This window comes from Trachypithecus francoisi, unplaced genomic scaffold, assembly GCF_009764315.1.
Source record: "Trachypithecus francoisi isolate TF-2019V2 unplaced genomic scaffold, Tfra_2.0 Lachesis_group6, whole genome shotgun sequence".
In the NCBI taxonomy this organism is placed as follows: Eukaryota; Metazoa; Chordata; class Mammalia; order Primates; family Cercopithecidae; genus Trachypithecus; species Trachypithecus francoisi.
Window position 1 is genome coordinate 73258506 of NW_022681471.1, and position 17094 is coordinate 73275599.

The 17094-nt window shown below is 35.4% G+C and overlaps 1 protein-coding gene and 1 pseudogene across 1 annotated transcript in view; one reads left to right on the top strand and one right to left on the bottom strand.

The window, feature by feature from the left end:
* EDA (ectodysplasin A) overlaps positions 1 to 17094 on the bottom strand; it is a 455546-nt gene that overhangs the window by 112668 nt on the left and 325784 nt on the right.
* Positions 2667 to 3924, top strand: LOC117077595 (annotated as a pseudogene).

The following is a 17094-nucleotide window of genomic DNA, read 5'->3' on the forward strand; positions in this document are numbered from 1 at the left end:
AACAATAAGCACCTACAATAAAAAACTAGAAAAATTTCAAATGAACAACCTAATGGTGTATCTTAAAGAACTAGAATTGCATTTAATTGTACATTGAAAACTAACTAAAATAGCATAATGGTATTGTTTGTAACATAAAGGATAAATGTTTGAGGAAATGGATACCCCATTTACCATGATGTGATTATTATGTACTGCATGCCTGTATCAAAAAACCTCATGTAACTCACAAATATATACACCTATTATGTACTCACAAAAGTTAAAAAAGAACCAGAAATGCAAAGCAAAGCAAACTCAAAATTAGTAGAAGAAAAGAATAATAATGGCCAGAGTAGAAATTTGAAATAAAAATACAAAAGATCAATAAAATGAAAAGTTTTTTATCAAAAGATAAACAAAACAAAATCAACAAACCTTTAGCCCAACTAACTACAAAAAGAGAGAAAACCTAAAGTAATAAAATTAGAGATGAAAAAGGAGACATTATAACTGACACTGAAGAAATACAAAAGATCATTATAGGCTATTATGAGCAACTGTATGCCAATATATTGAAAAATCTAGAAGAAATGGGTAAATTCCTAGACGCATACAACTTACCAAGATTGAACCATGATGAAATCCATCACCTGAACAGACTAATAGCAAATAATGAGATTTAAGTTGTAATAAAACATCTCCCAGCAAAGAAAAGCCTGGGACCCAATTGCTTCACTGCTGAATTTTATCAAACATTTAAAAAAGAACTAATATCAATCCTACTCAAACTATTCCAAAAAACAGAGAATAAGGGGTACTTCCAAACTCATTCTATAAGGCCAGTATTACCCTGATACCAAAACCAGACAAAAACATCAAAAAAAAAAAAGAAAACTACAAGCCAATATCCCTGATAAACATTGATACAAAAACCCTCAACAAAATACTAGCAAACTGAATTCAACAACACATTGAAAAGATCACTCACTGTGACCAGGTGGCATTTATCCCAGGAATGCAAGGATGGTTCAATATATGCAAGTCAGTCAATGTGATACATCATATCAACAGAATGAAGAACAAAAATGATATGATCATTTCAACTGATCCTGAAAAAAGAGTTTGATAAAATTCAACATCTGTTCATCATAAAAACCCTCAACAAACTGGGTTTAGAAGGAACATACCTCAATACAATAAAAGTCACATATAACAGACCCACAGTTAGTATCATACTCAATAGGGAAAAACTGAAAGCCTTTCCTCCAAGATCTGGAATAAGACAAAGATGCCCACTTTCACCACTGTTATTCAAGACAGTACTGGAAGTCCTGGCTAGAGCAATTGGATGAGAGAAAGATATAAAGGGCATCCAAATTGGAAAGGATAAAGTTGAATTATCTTTATTTGCAGATGAAATGATCTTATATATGGAAAAAACTAAAGACTCCACCAAAAAAATGATTAGAACTGATAAACAAGTTCAGTAACGTTGCAGGATAAAAAAAATCAACATAGCATTTCTATATTTCAACAGCAAACAATCTGAAAAAGAAATTAAGAAAGTAATCCCATTTACAATAGCCACAAATAAAATAAAATACCTAGGAATAAACTTAACTAAAGAAGTGAAAGATCTCTGCAATGAAAACTATAAAATAGTTGATGTAAGAAATTGAAGAGGACACACAAAAAGTGGAAAAGATATTCCATGTTCATGGATTAGAAAAATCAATATTGTTAAATATTCATAGTACCTCAAGCTATCTACTGATTCAATGCAATCCCTATCAAAATATCAATGACATTCTTCATGGAAATAAAAAAAATTCTAAAATGTATATGGAACCACAAAAGACCCAGAATAGCCAAAGCTATCCTGAGCAAAAAGAACAAAACTGGAGGAATTACATAACCTGATTTCAAATTGTAATACAGAGCTACAGCAACCCAAACAGCATGGTACTGGCATTAAAAGAGACACATAGACTAATGGAACAGAATACAGAACCCTGGAATAAATCCATACATCTACAGTGAACTCATGTTTGACAAAGGTTCCAGGAACATACATTTGGAAAACACAATCTCTTCAGTAAATGGTGCTGGGAAAACTGGATATCCATTTGCAAAAGAATGAAACTAGACCCCTATCTCTCACTGTACACAAAGATAAAATTAAAATGGATTAAAGACTTAAATCTAGGACCTCAAACTATGACACTAATAGAAAAAATTTGAGGGAACTCCAGGAAATTGGACTGGGCAAAAATTTCATATCCCACAAGCACAGGCAACCAAAGCAAAAATGGACAAATGGGAGCATATCAAATTAAAAAGTTTCTACATAGCAAAGGAAACAATCCACAAAATTAAGAGATAACCCACAGAATGGGAGAAAATATTTGCAAAGTTCTCATCTGACAGAGATTAATAACCAGAATATATAAGGAGCTCAAACCACTCTATAGGAAAAAAAATCTAATAATTTGATTTTAAAATGAGCAAAAGATCTGAATAGACATTTCTCAAAAGAAGACATACAAATGGCAAAGAAGCATATTAAAAGGTACTCAACATCATCGATCATCAGAGAAATGCAAATTGAAACTACAATGAGATATCATCTCACCCCAGTGAAAATGGCCTTTATCCATTTTAACTTTTATTCAAAAGACGGACGGTGTGAAAAGCGATGGCACAGCATGGTGCGGCGCAGCTCCTGCTCACCTTTCCCCCTTGCTGGGCGAGAGGTGTCTATGGGGTACCCGCCACTGCCACTGCCGCTGGGTGCTGTCTCTATGGTGAGGGGAAGAGGAGGAGCGTGAGCTCAGCGACACAAGTACATAAATAAAGGATAAAATATTTTCTGAAACGAATCTTCAATCAAGTATAACATTTTGATGCTTGGCATCTGTACTCCCTTGTGCCCTCACTATGCCAGCAGCAACTGTGGATTATAGCCAAAGAATTTGTGAAGTTTGGGCTTGCAATGTGGATGAAGAGATGAAGAAAATTCGTCAAGTTATCCAAAAATATAATTACATTGCTATGGACACTGAGTTTCCAGGTGTGGTTGCAAGACCCATTGGAGAATTCAGGAGCAATGCCGACTATCAATACCAACTATTGCGGTGTAATGTAGACTTGCTAAAGATAATTCGGCTAGGACTGACATTTATGAATGAGCAAGGAGAATACCCTCCAGGAACTTCAACTTGGCAGTTTAATTTTAAATTTAATTTGACGGAGGACATGTATGCCCAGGACTCCATAGAGCTACTAACAACACATGGTATCCAGTTTAAAAAACATGATGAGGAAGGAATTGAGACCCAGTACTTTGCAGAACTTCTTATGACTTCAGGAGTGGTCCTCTGTGAAGGGGTCAAATGGTTGTCATTTCATAGCAGTTACAACTTTGGCTATTTAATCAAAATCCTGACCAACTCTAACTTGCCTGAAGAACTTGACTTCTTTGAGATCCTTCGATTGTTTTTACCTGTCATTTATGATGTGAAGTACCTCATGAAGAGCTGCAAAAATCTCAAAGATGGATTACAGGAGGTGGCAGAACAGTTAAAACTGGAATAGATAGGACCACAACATCAGGCAGGATCTAACTCATTGCTCACAGGAATGGCCTTTTTCAAAATGAGAGAAATGTTCTTTGAAGGTCATATTGATGATGATAAATATTGTGGTCATTTGTATGTATGGCCTTGGTTCTGATTCATCATCCTATGTACAGAATGGCACAGGGAATGCATGTGAAGAGGAAGCCAACAAGCAGTCATGACGTGAAATAGTCCTTTTATTTTTATTTTATTTCGAGCTACACACATGCTTGTATATAGGTTTTATCACTGGTTGAATCCCTTGAAAAATAGACAGTACCTTCCCCCCACCCTTCATGGCCCATTTATTGTCTGCCTTTCAGTACTAAGTATGGTCATTCCTATATCAGATCAAAAAACAAACAAACAAACAAACAAAAAACACATTCAGGTTAAATTTGGCCTTAATTTAATATACTTGTTAGCAAGCGTGTGCGACAGAGAGTGGAGAAAGCTACATCACTGAATATTTTGATAAACTTTACCTACTTGGGAGTTTGGTTTATTTTTCCCTTTTCCTAAATTAACTAGCACTGACTGTAATTTATTTCTCTGTTTCATGTCTCTCCCTTCCATTCTGCAGGAGTTTTAGCTATTTGAGATTGTGGACCATCAATTTTGTACTTTGGAGAGTGATTCTGACTCGAAACCTCTGTTTTATCTGAAATTTTGTTTTTACTTGATCTTAGCTGGAAAAATGACCATCTGCCAACTTTACACAGCATTTACTCGGTTTTGACCCACAGAATATAGCACATTCATTGTGCAAACTGTCAATTTGGTGAAACTAAAAAAAAAAAAAAAAAAAAAAAAGACAAGAAACTACTGAGGAGCTTAGTAACTGCTGTTTCTGTACATAGTGTTTAATCTTCCAAGCACATCTAGTGTCTGTCAGTTTCTAATTGGCATGTGTAGGCTGCTCTGTGACTGAAGAATTTTCAAACCAGTCTTACATCCTTCAGGAAAAATCCCTTGTGATTGGATATTTAGTATCTGCCAGGAAACTGGTACTCAAGATGTTGAAGCTACAGTTACTTTATGATAGCACACTTCCCTTGATCTGTTTATTTTTATTCCATCACTGTTTACCCTTGTTTTTTTTTTTTTTTTCATTTTGTAGCCATACTTACGATGCTCTTGATTTGTTGGTTATACAAATTGGTTTTTTAAAAATCCAAAGATAACAAGTCTTTAGGTATATGTTGTACCAAATTAAATTAGAAGTTAAAAATTGTGCTTTCATAGTTGCTACAAAGGTAAGTAATGAAGAGATGTGGTACAAAACAACAAAATCCATATATATGTATGTATATATATATATATAAGTACATAATAAAGGATAAAATATTTTCTGAAACAAATCTTCAATCAAGTATAACATTTTGATGCTTGAGAATATATAGAGAGAGCTAATAAAATTACCTGAGGAGTGTAACGCTTGTTTTTTTTTTGTGTATATCTTTGCAATCTATTTTACATATATTGACAAAAGAGACTGTGAAATATTTCACCATGCAGAACATGTGACCAGACCAGAGCATGTGTAGGATGTAGGAAGACTTTTCGGTAACCATTAACTCTACCCTGAAATGATGGACTAAAAGTTAGAATGTGTATTACCTATACTTCAATCAATAATATTAGCAAATCTCCAAATGCTAGTCACATTGATTTGTCTCCCTTGTACATTCTTTATTCATGATATTACGGTGCTGTAACTGGGTGGTCCTTTTTAAACAAATATTATTTGCAAAACAGAGGGTATTATTTGTTTTTAAAGCTTTTGTAAATAAAGGCTTTAAAAATGTTTTCTTATTAAAAAAAAGACGGGCAATAACAAATGCTTATGAGGATGTGGAGAACAGGGAACCCTTGTACACTGTTGGTGGGAATGTAAATTATTATAATCACTGTGGAGAACAGTTTGGAGGTTCCTCAATAAACTAAAATAGAACTACCATATGATCCCGCAATCCTACTGCTAGGTATATACCCAAAAGAAAGGACATCAACTAGGTAAATACCCAAAAGAAAGGACATCAGTATATCAAAAGAGATATCTGCACTCTCATGATTATTATGGCACTATTCACAATAGCCAAGATTTGGAAGCAATCTAAGTTTCTATCAACAGATGAATGGATAAAGAAGATATGGTACACATACACAATGCAGTACTATTTATCCATAAAAAGAATGAGATACTGTCATTTGCAACAACATGGAGGGAAATGGAGGTCATTATGTTAAGTGAAAGATGCCAGACAGAGAAAGACAAACTTCATATATTCTCACATATTTGTGGGAGCTAAACAATTAAGACAATTGAACTCATGGGGATGTAGAGTAGAATGATGGTTATCAGAAGCTGGGAAGGGTAGTAATGGGTGGGGGAGTGGGGATTATTAAAGGGTACAAAATATAGTTAGAATGAATAAGATCTCGTATTTGATAGCAAAACAAGGTGACTATAGTCAACAATCATTTATTGTACATTTTAATATTGTACGTTTTAAAATATTATACATTAAAAAAACTAAGAGTATAACTGGATTGTTTGCAATACAAAGAAAGGATAAGTGCTTGAAGTGATGGTTACTGCATTTACCTTGATGTGATTGTTACGCATTGTGTGCCTGCATCAAAGTATCTCGTGTACCCCATAAATATATACCTACTACGCACTCACAAAAATTAAAAATAAAAAAATTTTAAAAATGACATTAAACAATAAAAAAGATATAATGAAGACAATAGTAGAGGGAGTCAGTGGAAAAGAGATCCCAATACATTTCTGATAGACAGAAATTGAATAGGATGCTGGCTGATAAAGATTGGCAGATAAAATGACAGAAGGGGCTTACAGCTTGTAGGATCACAGAAAAGTGTGAAAATTGGAAATGCCAAGTAAGGCAGAGGGTGACAATGAATATGATAAATTCATTGAAAATCTGTATATTAATCATTTTCCTCCACTGCATATAGAACTGCTAGTATTCAGGCATTGATTCCCAACGCAAAGAAAAAAATCAGAAGGTTATTCTCTAAAGAGATTGAATAAATTGTCTAATTGAGGTAACTAATGTGGGCATTCATGTTCTAAAACAAAGATCTCTACTATCTGGAATTTAGAGGTCCCCCAGTATAATGGCTCTATTTACATAGGTGAGGCTTATTAAGTTGCAGGCCTTATATCTGGGGTACTAACCAGTTTGCTCACCCCTACACACATTATGAAATTTCAGAACAGCAAAGATATAGAAAAGATCCTAAAAGCTCCCAGAGAGGAAAAACATTAATAGTTACGGGAACAAGAACTGGAATGGTTTGATCATCTGATCAGCAATGCTGGCTCTTAGAGAGAACAATGGAGAAATGCCTTCAAAATTCTGACAGAATATTATTTCGAACCTATAATTTTGTCCTAATCAACTATCAATTGAGTCTGATAACAAAAGAATGACATTTTAAGATCGCAAAGACTAATAAAAATAAGTCCCAGCTGTACAGTAGGCCTAAGGAACATTTAGTCTGAATGGAAGGAAGGAGGGCTCCAAGAGAGAGGCATCAAGAAAAAGACAGGAAAAGGATTCACAATTTTATCCTTTTTTTTTTTTTTTTTTAGATGGAGTCTTGTACTGTCACCTGGGCTGGAGTACAGTGGTACGATCTCGGCTCACTGCAACCTCCACCTCCCGGGTTCAAGCGATTCTCTTGCCTCAGCCTCCTGAGTATCTGGGATTACAGGCGCCATCATGCCCAGCTAATTTTTTGTATTTTTAGTAGAGATGGTGTTTCACCATGTTGGCCAGGCTGGTCGCAAACTCCTGACCTCGTGATCTGCCCACCTCGGCCTCTTAAAGTACTGGGATTATAGGCGTGAGCCACCACGCCAGGCCTATCCATCTTTAAGAAATTGGAGAAACTTATGAATGTAGCAGACAATGCAAGAAAAAATAAAGGTAATTGGAAAATTCAGAAAAAAATAAGTTTTACAAATTAAGAAACGTAATACTATCAACACTTGACAGAAGAGAGAAAAATTTTAAATAATTAACAATAGTATAAACACTGTATATTGATTTTCAACTTCTGGAAATAACCAATATACAAAAGCACAGGATATTTAATTATAAGAGATAGCTAATTATAAATGTAGAGCAAAACATAAACATTACCACTCTTGGCAACGTAAAAACTAAAAGTACAAATGACTAGAATCGGTAGGTAGGGGAGAGAGATAAAGGGAACTTATGGCCTCTTTTTACAAACTCTTAATTTTTACAGAGAACTAAGAGATACTGTCCATAGTTTATGAAACAAGAAATAAAGGTCTAAGTATATTCCTCAAAAAAAAAGAGGAACTAAAAAGCATGATAACTAAATTGGGACAAGAGATAGTATAAGTGAGTTATAGCCTCATTTATTAAATTATAAAGTTAATAAAGCCTAAAATAGATGAATTAAGAAATAGCAGTATATAGGGAAGCAGTCAATAGAGGAACTAAACAGAAACAGTTAATAGAGTGAAAGGTAATCTCAGAGATTAGGATTAGGAGGGTTGGAACAGTGAAACATTGCCTGCATTATAAACTTTTAGGTACTTAGTTCATATATTTAAAAACTATGTGCATGTAATACTCATAAGATATAAACATAATCATATGGCAATTTAAAAACCAATTAGTAACCTTGAAACAGAAATCTTCTTTTGCCATTACTAAATTTAAATCAGTCTCTCAGAACCTTTACCTGAAAAAGAGTTCTGGCAAGAAGCCAACTAAAGAATAGCCCCTGTCTCTATTATTTAACCTGCCTCTTTCCCTTAACCCCAGCCTCAAAGCCTTGTATATCCTTTCTCTTATAACCCACTGGTACTTGACACAAACTCTGGATTAAGTTATAACCAGCTTCATTTTCAGCCACAGAGATCATTTTTATGGTTTTATAGACATATAACAAACTGTACATATTTAAGTGTATAATTTTTAAGTTTTTACATATGTATGTACATATATGTACACCTGTGAAACCATCGTCACAATCAAAATAACAAAGATATCCATCACCCCCAAAAGTTTCCTTATGCTCCTTTGTAATCCCTTCCCACTCAGCCCAGTCTCTGATGCGCTCTGCATTTCCAAGTAATGACTGATCTGCTTTTTATCACTATAGATCAGTTTTCATTTTCTAGAATTTTATATAAATAGCATCACACAATATACTTTGTCTGGCTTCTTTCTCTCAGCATAATTATTTTGAGATTCTATCATGTTATAATACGTATCAGTTCATTCCTTTTCATTGATAAGTAGTATTCTGTTGCATGGATGTAACAGAGTTTGTTTATCCATTATCTGTTGAGGGACAAAATGATTTGTTTCCAGTTTTTAGTTACTACAAATAAAACTGTTACGGACATTGGTGTGCAAGTCTTTGTGTGGACATACGCTTTTATTTCTCTCAGGAAATACCTTGGAGTAGAACTGTTGGGTAACATATACTATGTGGTAAGTACATGTTATAAGAAACTGCCAAACTATTTCCTAAAGTGGATTTTACATTTTACATTTCCACCAGCAGTGTATGAGAGTTTCAGGCTCTCATATCCTCATCAAAACTTGGTATGGTCAGTCTTTTTAAGTTTAATCATTCTAATAGGTATGTAGTAGTCTTTCATTATGGCTTTAATTTGCATTTCTCTGATGGCTAATGATGTTGAGGATCTTTTCATATATCTTCTTTAGTGAAGTGTCTTTTCAAATACTTCACCCATTTAAATTTTTTTGTTTGTTTGTTTTTAGAGACAAGATCTGGCTATGTTGCCCAGGCTGGTTTCAAACTGGGCTCAAGTGATCCTGTCACCTCAGCCTCCCAAGTAATTGGGATTACAGATATCTACCATTGTGCCTGACTCTCTCTCCTCCATTTAAAAACATTGAGTTGTGTGTTTTTTATTATTGAATTTGTAAAAGATCATTATATATTCTTGATAACAGTTCCTTATCAGATATGTGATTTGCAATTATTTTCTTCCACGCTGTATTTTGTCTTTTAATATAATTTTTCCATTGAATTGCTTCACACTTTTGTTGCAGATCATTTGACCATATATGTGTGGGTTTATTTCTTGGCTCACTGTTCTGCAACTAGATCTACTGTCTATATTAAAAACACTATGCCTTGATTACTGTAGCTTTCTAATAACCCTTGAAATCAGGTAGCATAGGTCCTCCAACTTTGTTCTTTTTTTCAAAGTTGTTTAGGATATTCTAGGTACTCCGACTTTCCACATAAATTTTCAGATCAGCTTATCAGTTCCTATAAAAATGTTAAATTGCATTGAATCTATAGATCAATTTTGGGAAAACTGACATCTTAATATTTCATATTTTTGATGCTATTAAGAATATCATTCTTAATATTTCCAATTTCTGATTGTTCATTCCTAGTATATAGGAATAGAATTGATTTTTAATAATGACCCTGAATCCTGTGAACTTGCTGTATTCACTTACCAGTTCTGGTAGTTGTTTTGTGGATTTCTTACAACTTTTTACAAAGCTAATCATGTCGTCTGTATATAAAGACAGTTTTATTTCCTTTCCAAATTGGTTGCCTCTTATTTATTACTTCCTTATTTCACTGGCTAGAACCTCTAGCACAATGCTGACTAGAAATGATGAGAGCAGACATCCTAATCTTGTTCCTGATTTTAGAAGAAAAGCACTTAGTCTTTTACCATAAAGTATGATGTTACCTGTAGAACTTTTGTAGATGTCCTTTATCAATTTGTGGATGTTCCCCTCTACTCCTAGTTGGTTAGGGTTTCTTTTTTTTAAATCGTGAATTGGTATTGGATTTTGTTAAATACTTTGTTTGCATTAATTGATATGATCATATGATTTTTCTTCCTGCGCCTTATAGTAGAATGAATTACATTGATATTTCCCCATTAAAAGTAAGGGTATAACTGATATGCAAGTTGAAAACAGCCCAGTGAACACCCATTTCTATATTCAGAGGCCTAAACTAGAATATTAGGAGAGGAGCTCAGAATCTTATTCATGTGGGTGGATACATCGATGGACATTTTCCTGTCCTATCATCCATTTATCCATCTACCTATTCACTATTCACTGCTAGTTACTTGCTCTGGTCAAATATGGTGCAAGGCACTGAGGATATAAGAACCTGTAGACCTTGTTCTTCTGAGGCTCACCATCTACCTAGTGAGAAGACAAACAGGTAATCACACCAATGGGATGAATGCCACATGAGGTTCATAAAGGAAAGTCTATAGAGCCATAGAGAAGTGTTAACTCTGCTTGGGGTAGAGAAGATGGGGACAATGACTTTTGAAAAATAAGCAGGATACTTCTGGGCAGAGGTGAGAGAGAAGAGCATTCCAGAAAAGTGGCCGTACCTTAGAGCAACTTAGAGAAACTTAGAGAAACTTAAGTTTCTCCACACTTCCAATGCCGTCTCCCCATGGCAGGAGTGGAAGGGACAGGCTTAAGTCTTAACATTTCTTTGAAGTCTCCCATTTTAGAAGAATTTTGCATTATACGTCACACACACACACACACACACACACACACACACACACACACATAGAATGAAGTGTTTTCTGTTAACCCTGAGCAGAATCTACACTCCAGGAAGATTCATTCTGGACTTTGGCAGACCACTGTCAGTAGGTGAAACACAATTCTATGTGTAGGAGTGGAGGGTCACTGGTAAACAATCGGCAACTAGGAGTAGCTTCTCGGGGTAGTTGTCTAACCTCAGAATCATGTCAATCAGGCACTAGGCATGCAATTAGAAATACCCTGGCTTCAAAGCTTGTATGTTTGCCTAAGGACCTAAATAATCATTTGCTCACTCTCTGATTACCCCAGCTCCATGATGAGCCAAGTTCTACCTAGCACTGCCAAAAAACAGCAAGAATGCTTTTAATAGCTTTAAAAAAGTTTTCAAATTTCTTTGGCAAATGAAGTCAGCTGTATAGTATCTTGCTGGGGTCTTAAATTGACATTGAACTTGCACCATGCAGACCCAAGTTCTAAGCAACAAATAATTATGTTAGTACTAAAATGCTTGAGCACTTGCCAGTTACAATTTTCATTTTTAGTTGTACTAATGGTAACTGCTGAAATACTAATCAGAGATCTCATCTCTTATCAGCTGGTACCTAGTTGTGTGCAAAGTGCTGCCATATCACGCTTGAGAATTGATTAGAAATGTTTTACATTATTTCTTGCCAATAAAGGTCAAATTCTGTTACAACACAATGTAAACTTTTATAGAATGAAGAAATTTCCAAGTGTAAGTTGGTGGCGCATTTATTTTTAGCAATGTTCAACACCATAGAGCCCAAGGCAAACAAAGTATTTTGAATCAACAAAGATCCTGCTTTTCATAAAGGATAGTAGGCTACCCAAACTTTTCTATGAGTTCCTACTTCAGTGATTTTCAGCTATTTAACACTTTAACCTATGCCGCTTTAATAAATGTTAAACATTTCATGCAGTCTTTTTTTCTGATGGCAATCCATTTCCCAAGGAAATATCCCTGGTTTACAATTATGTGCTATGTATTTGTACCAGCCAAACAGACTTTATCAAATTTTACTTTTTTTAGTTTGCTTTATGAGAAAAGTAGTTTGTTTCCAAAAAGAATAAAAATATGATAAGCATTATCTTCTTTCTAAAAATTGTTGCCTCTGTGTTTATATGGGGTTCATTCATAGTTATCACCACCTTTCGCTTCTTCTGCTCCCCAGAGACGGAGCATTTATCTGAATAAATTTATTTAAATTTTTCAAAATCTACCCACCCACAGTAATATACAACATAACACCTGCATTTCCATAAACCTAAATAATTCCTTCAATAAACACTGACCGAGACACTACTGTGGAATGCAAAATAGACTCTGCAATGCAACAGGAATACAGGTATCAGTAAGATGTGGCTCTTGCTCTCTACACAGTATTGTTTCATATGATGACTCCAGTGGCCAGTATCAGAATTACTTGGAGAGTCTTTTCAGAATCGACATGGGCAGTGTTAAGGAGGGGGGAGGAGGAGGGATTGCACTGGGGAGTTATACATGATATAAACGTCATGCACATGTACCCTAGAACTTAAAGTATAAAAAAAAAAAAAAAAAAAGACCACCAGCTAGGGAGATGACATCTGAAGTGGCTTTTGAAGGATTGGTAGTTTGCTAGATAAAGATGGAACTGAAGGGGTATCCTAGACAGAGGGAATAGTATGTACAAAAGGGTTAAAGCATGCCACTTGCCTCTAAATTAATGGCATCTGTACAACAGGAATAACAATCACCCATGGGATTGTTGTGAGAATTAAATGAGAACATGTATAAAAGTTCTTGATGCATTGTAGATGCTCAGTTAATGTTAGTTGTATTCTTCCCCACTAATATTTAAAATAAAATTGATTTAGACAATGACTACTATTATTTTTTTACCTAGTGTGACCTGAAGTAATGGCATATAGATGGATAAGATGGAATCAGAAACAAAGGGAGAAAGACAAGTTTGCAGCTTGGGGAGAGATGGGGCAACATGGTAGCACCAGGTATACTCAGAGAGGAAGGACCTAAATTAGTGTTAAAAGGCAATCAAAAAGCTGGAAAACACACTTCAGGATAATATCCAGGAGAACGTCCCCAACCCAGCAAGACAGGCCAACATGCAAATTCAGGAAATACAGAGGGCACCACTAAGATACTCCATGAGAAGATCAACCCCAAGACACATAAGCATCAGATTCTCCAAGGTTGAAGTGAAGGAAGAAGAGTTAAGGGCAGCCACAGAGAAAGGCTAGGTTACCTACAAAGGGAAGCCCATCAGACTAACAGTGGACCTCTCAGCAGAAACTCTACAAGCCAGAAGAGATTTGTGGCCAATATTCAACATTTTTAGAAAAGAATTTTCAATCCAGAATTTCATATCCAGCCAAATTAAGCTTCATAAGCAAAGGAGAAATAAAATCCTTTCCAGACAAGCAAATGCTGAGGGATTTTGTTATCACCTGACTGCCTTGCAAGAGCTCCTGAAAGAAGCATGAAATATGGAAAGGAAAAACCAGTACCAGCCACTGCAAAAACACACCAAAATATAAAGACCAATGACACTATGAAGAAACTGCATCAACTAGTGTGCAAAATAGCCAGATAGCATAATGATGACAGGATCAAATCCACACATAACAATACTAACCTTAAATGTAAATGGGCTAAATGGCCCAATTAAAAGACACAGACTGGCAAATTGGATAAAGTGTCAAGACCCATTGGTGTGCTGTATTCGGGAGACCCATCTTATGTGCAAAGACACACATAGGCTCAAAACAAAGGGATGGAGGAAAATTTTCCAAGCAAATGGAAAGCAAAAAAAGCAGGGGTTGCAATCCTAGTCTCTGACAAAACAGACTTTAAAAAAACAAAGATCAAAAAAGACAAAGAAGGCATTACATAATGGTAAGGGCAACAATGCAACAATAGCTAACTATTCTAAATATATATGCACCCAATACAGGAGTACCCAGATTCATAAAACAAGTTCCTAGAGACCTACAAAGAGACTTAGACTCCCACACAATAATAGTGGGAGACTTTAACACCCCACTGTCAATATTGGACAGATCAGTGAGACAAAAAAATAACAAGAATATTCAAGACTTGAACTCAGCTCTAGAACAAGTGGACCTAATAGACATCTACAGAATTCTTCACCCCAAATCAACAAAATATACATTCTTCTCAGTGCCACACGGCACTTACTCTAAAATAGACCACATGATTGGAAGTAAAACACTCCTCAGCAAATGCAAAAGAACTGACCTCATAACAAACAGTCTCTCAGACCACAATGCAATCAAATTAGAACTCAAGATTAAGAAACTCACTCAAAACCACACTATTATATGGAATTGAACAACCTGCTCCTGAATGACTCCTCAGTAAATAATGAAATTAAAGCAGAAATCAAGAAGTTCTTTGAAACCAATGAGAACAAAGAGACAATGTACCAGAATCTCTGGGGCACAGCTAAAGCAGTGTTAAGAGGTAAATTTATAGCACTAAATGCCAACATCAGAAAGCTAGAGAGATCTCAAATCGACATCCTAACATCACAATTAAAAGAGCTAGAGAGGCAAGAGCAAACTAATCCGAAAGCCAGCAGAAGACAAGAAATAACTAAGATCAGAGCAGAACTGAAGAGGATAGATACACAAAAAACCCTCCAAAAAAAAAAAAAATCAATGAATTCAGGAGCTGGGTTTTGGAAAAAATTAACAAAATAGACCACGAGCTAGACTAATAAAGAAGAAAAGAGAGAATTAAGTAGACACAATAAAAAATAATAATGGGAATATCACCAGTGACCCCAAAGAAATACAAACTACTATCAGAGAATAATATAAAAATCTCTATACAAATAAACCAGAAAATCTAGAAGAAATGGATAAATTCCTGGAGACATATGCCCTCCCAAGACTTAACCAGGAAGAAGTTGAATCCCTGAATAGATCAATAATAAGTCCTAAAATTGAGGCAGTAATTAATAGCCTACCAAGCCAAAAAAAGCCCAGGACCAGATGGATTCACAGCCAAATTCTACCAGAGGTACGAAGAGGAGCTGGTACCATCCTTCTGAAACTATTCCAAATTGAAAAGGAGGAACTCCTCCCTAACTCATTTTATGAAGCCAGCATCATCTTGATACCAAAACTGGGAAGAGACACAACAAAAACAGAAAACTTCAGGCCAATATTCCTGCTGAATATCGATGCAAAAATCCTCAATAAAACACTGGCAAACTGAATCCAGCAGCACATCAAAAAACTTATCCACCAAGATCAAGTTTGCTTCATTCCTGGAATGCAAAGCTGGTTCAACATACGCAAATCAATAAATGTAATCCATCACATAAACAGAACCAAAGACAAAAACCACATGATTATCTAAATAGATGCAGAAAAGGCCTTTGATAAAATTCAACATCCCTTCATGTTAAAAACTCTCAATAAACTAAGTATTGATGGAACGTATCTCAAAATATAAGAGCTATTTATGACAAACCCACAGCCAATATCATGTTGAATGGGCAAAAGCTGGATGCATTCCCTTTGAAAACCAGCACAAGACAAGGATGCCATCTCTTACCACTCCTATTCAACACAGTATTGGAAGTTCTGGCCAGGGCAATCAGGCAAGAGAAAGAAATAAGGATATTCAAATAAGAAGAGAGGAAGTCAGATTGTCTCTGTTTGCAGACAACATGATTTTATATTTAGAAAACCCCATTGTCTCAGCCTCCAGACTCCTTAAACTGATAAGCAACTTCAGCAAAGTCTCAGAATACAAAATCAATGTGCAAAAATCACAAGCATTCCTTTACACCAAAAATAGACAAGCAGAGAGCCAAATCATGAGTGAACTGCCATTCACAATCACTACAAAGAGAATGAAATACCTAGGAAAAGAGCTAACAAGGGATTTAAAGGACCTCTTCAAGAAGAACTACAAACCACTGCTCAAGGAAATAAGGGAGGACATAAATGGAAAAACATTTCATCCTCAAGGATAGGAAGAATAAATATCATGAAAATGGCCATATTGCCCAAAGTAATTTATAGATTCAATGTTATTCCCATCAAACTACCATTGACGTTCTTCACAGAATTAGAAAAAACTACTTTAAATTTCATGTGGAATCAAAGACAACTCTGTACAGCCGAAACAATCCTACGTAAAAAGAACAAAGCTGGAGGCATCACATTACCTGACTAAAAACTATACTACAAGGCTACAGTAACCAAAACAGCATGGTAGTGGTACCAAAACAGACATATAGACCAATGGAACAGAACAGAGACCTCCAAAGTAGCACCACACATCTACAACCATCTGATTGTCAACAAACCTGACAAAAACAAGCAATGGGAAAATGACTCCCTATTTAATGCATGGTGTTGAGAGTTCTGTCTAATCACATGTGGAAATCTGAAACTAGACCCCTTCCTTACACCATATACAAAAATTAACTCAAGATGGATTAAGGACTTACATGTAAAACCCAACGTAATAAAAACCCTAGAAGAAAACCTATGCAATAACATTCAGGACACAGGCATGGGCAAATACTTCATGACAAAAACACCAAAAGCAATTGCAACAAAAGCCAGAATTGACAAATGGGATCTAATTAAACTAAAGAGCTTCTGCACAGCAAAACAAACTATCATCAGAGTGAACAGGCAACCTACAGAATGGAGAAAACTTTTGCAATCTACCCATCTGACAAAGGTCTAATATCTAGAATTTATAAGGAACTGAAATTTGCAAGAAAAAAACAAACAACCCCATCAAAAAGTGGGCAAATGACATGAAGAGACATTTCTCAAAAGAAGACATTTACATAGCCAACAAACATATGAAAAAAAGCTCAACATCACTGATA